The sequence below is a fragment of the Nuphar pumila genome, chromosome 16 (assembly GCF_984573655.1).
Source record: "Nuphar pumila chromosome 16, dmNupPumi1.hap1.1, whole genome shotgun sequence".
NCBI classification, from domain to species: domain Eukaryota; kingdom Viridiplantae; phylum Streptophyta; class Magnoliopsida; order Nymphaeales; family Nymphaeaceae; genus Nuphar; species Nuphar pumila.
In genome coordinates, this window is record NC_143264.1 from 2,777,513 (window position 1) to 2,788,961 (window position 11,449).

General features: G+C 35.2%; 1 long non-coding RNA gene across 1 annotated transcript in view; it reads right to left on the reverse strand.

Annotated features, from left to right (window-relative positions):
• Positions 1–11,449, reverse strand: part of LOC149812666 (uncharacterized) — a 194,371-nt gene that overhangs the window by 157,231 nt on the left and 25,691 nt on the right. The window lies entirely within an intron of this gene.

An 11,449-nucleotide genomic window follows, 5' to 3' on the forward strand; every position in this document is an offset into this window, starting at 1 on the left:
CCTGGCCAAATGGGATGTGTGATTGTAAAGGATCTCCCTAACCCTTAAATTTGTTTGATGCAAAAATTCATGACACCCACCTAAAGTCATGTTGTTCAAGGGCCACTACCACTGTTTGTTCACTCATTATCGTCTCTTGGGTTGTCAATGCCCAGTAAATATTGTTTTTGTTAAAAAAAACAGAGCAAACGGTGGACCATCTTTTTTGCTCATGCCTCTTAGGTGGAATCAGACTTGGACTAGATTTTTGAGTATGGTATTGGGTTTGGACTCAGGTTTAATCGGGTCTATTATAAGAATAATCATACTCGGACCCGATAAAAACTACATGAACCAAAACTAGTAAAGTATTATTTTTTTATCATATTTACACAGAAAATTTGTGGGTCTTAATTGAAACTTGGGTGAGACTTGGGTCTTATATCCTACCCAAAGGTTACAGAGAAAACATATAAACCTTCACCCATTTTATCATGCACGTGGACATCCACATAGAGTTACAGACACATAGTCATTATTGCAAAACGTACCATGAGTGCAGATGCAAGACATATGCAAACAAAAGCAAACATAATGTTTTAAAACCTAATAGTGTAATCAACAAGTTATCTTCAGAAGGATGATATGAACTTAACACGAAAGCATTGTTATCAGTATTGGTGAATTTTGATACGCTGCTGGACCGATTCCACTATTTTTTAATAAATGTAAAAAAACCAAAAAGTAATTTGTTTTTAAATAATTTTAATGGTTTTAACACATGTCACATTATGATTAACACGTAATCGTTTTTTCATTATTTTTAGGCCAATAGAGAATAATTCAGTTGAGTATCAGTATAGGACGATACAGCTGAATCAGCAGCCTAATGATTCAAGACCAATACCGATACCGACAACATTGCGTGTAAGGGAATGGGGAAGCACGCTTCCGAAATGCGCTAGGAAACGTAAAAAAAAATAAGAAGCATGTTTCCTCCTTCACTTCTCCCTTTTTTTATTTTTTGGTATTTTTATTTTTATTTATTTTCTTTTTTTCGCTTCGCCCTCGGTTCCTAGATCACTTCTAAGTCATTCATGCTTCCCGTTTAATAAAATTTTGAAAGTGCCTCACTTCTTGCTTCTGTTTCTCGAGTCACTTCTCCCTCTTGCTTTCTCGACTAACAACTTTACATGAAGCTACCCCAATGCGGGCAGGACACATTGATTTCATGATCCAGATATCTAGCAAAAGATATAGGAAAAATTTTTGTGCAGCACCCAAAGATGTAAATATCCAATTTTCATGAGAAACACATTTTAATAGGAATCCAACTGAAGTAAAATCATTTCATTCCTTTGATGAAGATGAACAATCTTAAAAGAGCTATTTCAATTTTAATTCTGAATGAGGATTTCTTTGAAAAGAACCATACAAAAGGTACAACTAATGGGATATGTTTTAGCACTACACACCACCTCCGCCTCACCCCACAACACCTCCCCCTCACCCCACCCACACCCCAAAACTAGGGCTGATAAATGAGCCCAACCAGCTAAACAGGGCATGTTTGGGCTAGGCTTATTTACAAAGGGGATTGTGCTCGTGTTCGAGTTTAGCATAGCCTAGCTCAGGCTCGGCTCCTAGCCGAAAACGAGATGGCTTGTGTTATTTATACATAGAATATATATATTTTAATATATATTGCACTTAAAATATATATTTTATATATTAAACTTAATAGTTCATATTATATATGTATATTTTTCATGCATCTTTCTCTTAATATATACTTTACGCATCCCCCTTTATATATTACACTTGAAAATATACATCACACATGAAAAATATATACATTTTTATCTATATGATCCGAACACCTTGTGTTCATGCTTGCCTCACTTAAGCCAAACGAGTTGCTCGTGGCTTGGCTCACAAGGTATATGAGCTAATCATGAATGAGTTCATGACAAGTTGAACCAAGCCGAGTCACAAGCTGTTTGGTTCATTTACCAGCTCTACCCCCAACCCACCCAGACTCGAAATATGACAATAATCTTCCATTTTTTTCTAACGATTTCATCATGTTTTTGCTTAAAAAATTAACCGCTTGTCTAAATTATTGCCTAAAAAAATCAAATGTTATGTATATCGTTACCAAGAAAAAATCAAGCACCATGGTTTCCAACAAAAAAACAAAACAAAACAAAACATCCATGAAAACAATAAAATAAAAAATGATTGTATTGTCCTATCTAAATAACATTGTGCAAAACCTAAATATATACCAAAATCTCCAGCATATTCGAAGCCATTGATGCTTGGTTTTTTAAGAATTTTTTTCTTCAGAGCATATTTGCACAAATTGCTTTAACATTCCCACAAACATGTTATGAAATTTTAAATATAGTTAGAATTATCAAAGAGATTCACAACATATTTGTGTGAACCTCATGACATTTGCACAAACATGTTGAGAACCTCCAAAATATGGTAAAAATCATCAAAGACATTTATAATACGTTTGAGCAAGCCTTCACACATTTGTACAAATATATTACTAACCTCTAAATATAGTTAAAATTATTAAGAAGATTTGCAACATATCTGGACGAGACTCTTGACATTAATACAAATATATTGCAAACCTCTGAATGTAGTTAGTAACATATTTGGTTAGTAGCATTAATGGGTGGTAGATGGTTACCATTGCCTTTCTCACTTTCCATCAGCAATCAAAGACCCTGCTCCAGGTCTGGGTGAAAATATTAATGCTCGCCAAACTGTACATATATATGAAAAGATCGATTAGTATTAGAGCTGAAAATGAATTGGATATATATGATGGGATATCTGATCTGAGTACTATATGTTTTTTTATTGTTTTTTCAAGATCTCAAAATCCCAAAATCTTAGTTCATTCCGCACACCTTCACTTAAAAAATCCCTTAAAGATGGGTACAACCCATATAATTTTAAGAAAAAACTTTAAAAATGTCCAAAATTCACTAAAGTTTTTTCCGTTGACAGCAAAAGTTTTTACTGTCCTCCTTTAGATGGCTTCCTTTTGGTTCGGACGACAAATACTTTTTTGTTATTAGATCATCAAATTACAAAAAAATTTGTAGATCTCCTTTTAGTCTAGACAGTAAAACCTTGTTGCCATCTAATCACCGGATGACAAAAGTTTTTGCCGTCCTTCAACCATTTCTCTTTTGGTCTGCCCTTTGGTTTTTCTCTCTTTTGATCCGAGCGGCAAAATTATTTCCCATCTACTATACGACGGCAAAAACTTTTTGCACAATGTTACCCTGAATATCCAAATAGGCCTAAGGCTCATCCTTATCCTCTATCCCTACATACATCTTGCATTTTAAGATTCAAACCATTGGGATTTGAACTTACAACGTCCCAACAGAAGGTAACGTACGCTAGCTCCTCTTACCAAGCAGAGCCCCGATTGGTAAAAAAAAGGCTGGTTGTCGACCCAAAGTTTACCTTGCAGGACAGGGCCATTAAGTGACCCGATTCACGCTCGCGAAAAAAGTCACTGTCCGACCATGGCATGGACATCATTGTACCATGACATGGGACCCACTTTACAATGACCCTTATTTATTTTCTATAAATAAACCTGTGATGAAGTTACGATGCAGATGGTATCAAATATAATTTCCTGTAGGGTGTCAACGGATCGGGTATAGCAGGACCCGATCCACACCAAACCCTATGGGTATAGGGTTCGAGTATTGTGATAAATGAGAAGACCCGATTAAGTCATGGGTCTGAATCCAAAGGTCCGATATTAATACATGGTCTGGGGTATAGTTTGTGAAATTTTATACCAGACTCGGCCCAAACCGGAGTTCCGATTAAGACCCACAATTTTTCAATGTAAAAATGATAAAAAAATACTGTATGGCCCAGGTCTGGTTTATGTAGTTCTAACAGGTCCGACTATGGTTTATCTTATATTGGGTTCAATTAGACTCAAGTCCACACCCGATACCATACCCAAAATTTGGGGCCAGGTCTGGTTTCCCTTGGGTCGGAACCAAACCCCTCCCGTTGACACACCTCTGTGGTTAGGGTGGTACTTGATATAATACGGTTACATGAAATCCATAAATCCATTTTTATTGGAATTATACCCGTCGTGTGCTTGGTGGGTATCCTTTGCGGTTAAGGCACTCACCTTGGGTTTAATATCCAAGTAGGGTATCCTTAAGTGACCCCTTTTTCTAGGCAGGTTCCTCGTCATTAATAAAATTAAATATCATTTTCTGCATTCAGGATTGACATTGCAAACCAACTTTGTTATTTACCATGTCCTAAATTAAAACACAGGGAACCCCTTGATTTATATGTATGGGTCGGGTTTGACCCGTACCAAACCCTATAGGGTCTGGGTTTAGTGATTTTTATTGGATTCGTCCCATTTGCTACTGTAGCAAATATATATAGCAGCCTCCTTTGAAAGTTGAGTATGAGAGTGTTTCAAGTGTATCAGAGATTAGGGTTTTGAGAGCTTTGTATCTCGGTATTATGTTTTTTTTTTCATCTTCTCTTGTTTCTTCTTCTCTTTATCTCGTGCTTCGGTCAGGTTGTGGTTTTCAATAACAAAAACATAACAATAAAAAAAAATGCTCATCTTTGATTAATTTCGGTCAGGAATTACCAAATGTCACAAGTCTCATATCGTGGAAGGGAGAATTTCACGATAAATTAGATGCATTTATTTTTTCCCAAGATAAACACAAGAAAATATAGGCATATATGATATTTGAAAATATAGAAACTTTATAATCATATAAACGAATAATACAAATACAAACAAATCTTAATGTCATGTTAATATCATCACCGAATCGTGATCCTATACATAGACGATATTCTAAAAGTACTACATTTTTTCAGAAGTATATCGGTTTTCTCATCCGAATTCCGATCCAAAGTCTATTAAGTCATATCCGGTTACTCATGGAGGATGTAGTATGGCCTATATATGAACCCAATCCCACATGTTTACATCCTTGATTTGTATTGTGAGTCGGATTTGAGTCCAACGAGTATATGTACTCATCAAAAGTCTGGTTTTAAACTCTGTTAACTCCCTAAAAAATCTTACCAGAAATGACGTAGATGGTCACTTTTGGCACCACTCCAATTTACTACTCAAATTGACCTTGATTTTTGTTGTTGATAGTTTTACTCTTTTGTCACCCAACAAATTAGACACCTTTGTCATGTAATTGTTGCCTGAAAAATCAGGCGCCATGTAATTATTGCCTGAAAAAATTGGTCCCCGTGTAAGTCGTCGCAAGAAAAATTAAGTGCCTAAATTTTTAGGTGACAAAGGTAAAATGTATCGAGTAAACAATAATTTGGCCTTGTTCGTTATATTTTCTAACTTGTAGTTAGCTATGGTATTTCTAATAAAAATTAGGGTCATTCACGACATTGTCTGAAATTCTTATTATGATTTTTTTTCTAACTATACTTGACCAATATAGTTGTATTTTAGTTGCTCGTGGAGAAATTAAGTTGGGATGGTTCAATGTCAAAAGAGATAGCTAGACTGTGAGGGGCACTGTCATAACATAGTTGTCTGGGGTTCTAATCTCCACAAGGATCATACCTCAGTTTTTTTAACCAAGAATGAAAAAACTAAAAAGGTTTTAACCAAAGAATGACACTTCTACCCTTGATAGAGAGAAAAACAGGTTGGATAGAGCTGAATATCAACCTGAACCCAACATGCTAATGTCAGACTTGGATCCTTAAAGTAAGATCCGAATGTGCAATTAAATCACATTCACATATGTCAAATTAAATTGTTCCGATCAATGTTGGATTCGGATCAAAATGCAATCATACATGTAAAGAGCTCGTTTTTAACATTTATTTACCTGATCGAGTAGTACCACATATTTTTTCAATCTGAATTCAACCATACCTCGTTGGATTCAGAACAGATCAACAGTTTGAATTTGAGAATCAGATTAGGATGTGACATGATTCACCATTATGCTATCCGTTTGTAATACTAATTATGGCTTCACTATTACATTAGAAACCATATTAATACAAACTTGATGTCCTTGTGTCTTCCTACATGTCAAATCATCATCATTGTTGTAAATAGATGCTCTTAGTTGGTAACAAAAAATATTTCAATGCAAAAAAAAATTGTTACCGAATATATCATGATTTTCTTTAAATATCAATATATTGCTTTCAACAATATTATATTTATTTTACTTGATCAGGGATTAAATAAATGCAATCACTACTTTCAGTAATATGATGATAAGATGACAATTAACATCATCCACCACATAGGGAACACGTTACATCCGTATATTCAATGCCATTCTTCACCACATTGTTAGTTCTGTTTGTATCTGTCCACCACCATTAACTCTTTTTTCGGATTTATAAACCGAACAAACCGCACCCAACACGAAAACCAGAATGTATTTTGCATTGTACAGTGCAGATGGTTAAACAATAAGTTCAAGAGTATAAATCCCACTGCTTACATATTTTAAAAATGTATTTATTTTGTAAATTGGCCAGTTTGAGCATGAGTCAGTCTGTTTAAAGTACAATTTCTATTATTTTTCAGTTTTAAAAAGTGTTGGTTAATGAGCCAACACGAGCTCAGCTTGTTTAACTCAGGCTCACCATGCATGAGCTTAAGCACACCACAAGAATGAGGGGAGGTTGAACACCCTACCAGCCCTATTATCAAGTTGCGACATAATCACACCATTGCTATTTGTTTGCTATAGTTTCAATGTATTTTGAAGAATTCTGGCTTCTTAGTATAACTTGAAATTAGAGTTTAAATTTTCACAGTTGTTAGAATTTTTTTATTGAAGAGGTGCATAAAAACCATAAAAAATTGGTGCAATAATGACCATGAGAAGCTCCATGAGAATAATTCACAAGGATCTTCTTGTTGATTAGAAAGTACCGCATACATTAGAACATTTCAAACTCCCCTTGATTTGAGACAAGCTGCTCGGCTTTAGCGTCAGTTTTACTAGTAACACTGTGCTTGTACTTGGGCACAATATGAACTCGTTTCTGATTTGAGCTAAAAATGTTAGATAACTTCATACCATAGTCACCTATACCATTCAAGTATTATCTGGGTGATGAGATTTTTTGGGAGTTTAAAAAAAAAATTAAAAATATAAATAACAACAAAAAAAGTTAAAAAATAATAATAAGTTTTGCATAATTTTTTTTTTCAAAAAATTAATAAAAAAAACATATTTTAAAGGATTTAAAATATAAAAGAAACAAATATGAAAGAGTTTTTCCAAAAACTGTCATGATAATATGGCGATATTTTATCTTATGATGATATTTTGAAAACATCAACCCATATAATTCTAAGAAAAACCTTTAAAAATGTCCAAAACACCAAAATTCACTAATTTTTCAATATTTTTCACCACAAAAACTTTTTCCCGTTGACGGCAAGAGTTTTTACTGTCCTCCTTTAGTTGGCTTCCCTTTGGGTCTGACGCAAATACTTTTTTGTTATTAGATCATCAAACAACAAAAATTTTTGTCATCCTGCTTCTAGACAGTAGAAACTTTTTGCCATCTAATCACCGGATGACAAAAGTTTTTGCGGTCTCCCTTCAACCATTTATCTTTCGGTCTTTCTTTTGATCTGAAAGGTAAATTTTTTTCCCAAAACCTGCAAAAACTTTTTGGCGTATCTGACCCTGAATATCCAAATAAGCCCAAGGCTCATCCTTATCCTCTATCTCTATATACATCTCGCATTTTAAGATTCGAACCTTTTGGATTTGAACTTACAACGTCCCAACACAAGATAACGTACGCTAGCTCCTCCAACCAGACAAGCAGTGCCTCCATTGGTAAAAAAAATGTTGCTTGTCGACCCAAAGTTAATCTTGCAGGACAGGCCCATTAAGTGACCCGATTCACGCCGAGAGTACCACGTCATTAAAAAATAGAAAAAAAGTCACTGTCAACCCTGGACGACGTATAGTATAAACGGTTTGATGCATATCCATGGCATGGACGTCATTGTACCATGACATGGGACCCACTTTGCAATGACCCTTATTTATTTTCTATTGATAAACCTGTGATAAAGTTAAGATGATATCAAATATGATTTCCTGTAAAACCCTCGCAGTGGTTATAGGGGTGTCAACGAATCGGGTATACCGGGACCTGATTCAAACCAAACCCTATAGGTATAGGGTTCGAATATGGTGATAAATAAGAAGACCCGATTAAGTCCTGGGTCCAGATCCAAAGGTCCGATTAATACATGGTCTGGGGTATAGTTTGTGAAATTTTATACCAGACTCTGGCCCAACCGGACTTCCGATTAAGACCCCTAATTTTTCAATGTAAAAATGATAAAAAAATATTGTATGGCCCAGGTCTGGTTTATGTAATTCTTAACACGTCCGAGTATGGTTTATCTTACATTGAGTTCAATTAGACTCAAGTTCAGACCCGATACCATACCCAAAATTTGGGGCCAAGTTTGGTTTCACTTGGGTCCGAACCAAACCCCTCCCGTTGACACCCCTAAGTGGTTAGGGTGGTACTTGATGTAATACGTTGGAAACCCATACATGAAATCCATAAATCTATTTTTATTTGAATTATACCCGCCGTTTGCTTGGTGGGTGTCCTTTGGGGGTTATGGCACTCACCTTGGGTTTAATATCTAAGAAGGGTGTCCTTAAGGCTATGTTTGATGGCTTGTTCAAGGTTGAACAGAACGAACAAAAAAAAAACGGAACAGAACATTGGTTCTTAACAATTGTTCCAAGTCCAACGTTTGTTTGGACCGTACTCAAATGCTATATTTCAAATGTCCATGTTGTTTGATGACGATGTGCGGACAACTTGGACGGTCATGGATAATGGGTCGAATTACTTTGTTTTGGATCGCATGACCCGATCCGTTCATCATTTTTCATGTTTTAACAAGTTTATAGTGATTTTTGCCAGAATATGGATTCAATTATGAAATTATATCAAAAATCATGATTTTTTGCCTTAAATATGGATCTTGAATGGGATTTTTGCCCCAAATATGGATCTCAAATTTGATACTTGCCCTGAATATGAATTTTTTCCTCAAATATCAATATCGAATTAATTTTTGTCCCCCAATTTAATTGGCAACTTGAAGATCCAATGATTTCAATGAAAATCATGGTCGGAAATTATTTTGGATGAGAGTCGTTGATTCATCGACAATGATTTAGTTGATGAATCGCCGAGGATGGCTACACTGAATGTGATTGCATCTGATCTGTGCACCCTCAATGAAATGCTGAGGTTCATGGGAATGGTAATTACTAAACATGGCATATGCCCATAACGAGAGATCCAATGAAAGGTCAAATGGTAAAGTTGCGCATAACAGAGGTCACAAGTTCGAATCCCACGAGGGTCACCCCCAGTTTGCTTATCAAATAACCAAAAATAAAAGAAATAAAGAATTTCACATTCATGATGTTTGAGTGGAGCCCAAAATGCTCCTACAACAATGCTAATATTGATTTTGAGGTTCCCAACCACTAAACTTGGAGCCACAAAGCATATCCTTTATACAATGAGAGTCAGATATGACTTTTCTCCAACCAGATTTTCTCATGTCCCATGAACAAGAGAATATTTTTTGTTAAGTTTGTCTTTCCTTTTTTGTGCAACATGAGCTGCTTTTCTTTTCTCCTTTTTGGAAAGATTTGCTTTTCATTTTCTTTATGTTTATCGCCTCTTATGGCTGAGCTATATTATGCCCTTTGTATTGATAGTTTTATATATGAAAAATGATCACTTTGGTTGTACCGTGGATGTAGGCCATACTGACCGAACCACGTAAAGTCTTCTCCTTTGCTTCTTTGATGTGTTCCTTTATTTCACATGGTATCAAAGCTCAAAATTGCTCTCAATCTGTAGATTTCAGACTCTGCTATTTTCAGTCTGCATATTTCAGACGCCACTATTCCCAGTCTTCAGATTTAAAACATTGTCCCATCAGAGATCAATATTGCAAATTTAATATTGCTGCTTTTTCAGGCACAATTGCTACTACTTTCCCTGTTTGTGTTTGTTTTTATGTCAGAACGTTCTAGTTGCTGCTGCTTTTTCAGACGCAGTTGCTGCTACATTCTCATTGGAGATCAATATTGCCATTTTTTTCTCCAGATTTGCAATTGTTGCCTGTTTGTGTCTATAGTTTCGAAAATTATCATATTACAACTGTATCCTTTGCTTCGTTGTTTGCTGTTGCACATCAAAGAATAGAGATTTGTCCAAACAGTCTTCATCCAGCACAACTATTTTTGTGCACGAACAGGTCAACCTTAGCTCTAAAATCACTTTCATATTGTTAAATGAGACAAACTTCATTGCTTGGTCTAAAACCGTTTCACTCTATTTGAGTGACAAATCTAAACTTGACTTTATAAATGAGAAAATTGCTAATCTCGGTACATTAGATCCAAAATATGATGATTGAAAATTTAATAATGACTTAGTTATTTCATGGTTACTTAACTCTATAAAACAAAAAAAGTTTCTTTATACTGCCAAAGATGTTTGAAAACAATATGAAAAAAAATATAATATTACCCGAATGTATCAATTGTCTCTGGGCATACATGATTTAAAAAAAGACGATGTTCCTCTTAGTGAGTACCTTAGTAAAATGCATATTATGTGGGATGAGTTAGACTATTATAAAAAGTGGTAAGTTATAGAAAATACTGGAATCTATTTCTGCTCTTATCACTTTCCAGTCATGATGATTTGATATTGCCAACTTGGCACTTACAGGTGGGGTCACGGATACCCAAGCCCTTAAAAATAGATGAGATACTGACATAAGTATGCATAATAATTTTGTTTTGCTACTAATGGCAATCTATTTGACAAAGATATAAGCCATCAAGTTTGATGGAGTGACAGATAGAGTACTTTATTCATCACCCCCAATATGCCATTTCTTCATTCATTTTGAATGAGGCCAAAATGATGTTTGATTTGCTCCTTAGATCTCTAGTATGTAATTTTTCCTATTCCTTCAAATGTTTGACACCCACAATGCATTCAATCTTTTTATTTATCTCTTTGTGAGTTGCACGCTTGTAACAATAGGGACAATTCCAATTGACCAGGTTTGTACTGTCGATTGTTTTGAGTAATCTAGCTAGAAATTAAGAGCAAATCCAGTAATCCGGCCCGGTTTACAAAATACTCAGTAATCCAGTAAATTTATTGTGTAACTTTCCCCATTGCACACAGTGATCTTTTGTGTTTTAGATAGAAAATTGCTGGGAACAACAATTTTTAGAAACCGGCTTGGTCACTAAAGCGTGCCTTTTAGAAACATTAGGCGATTCCTTCTTCTTACGGCCACCATGTCAAACACAACTGGTGCATTTCAAAATAA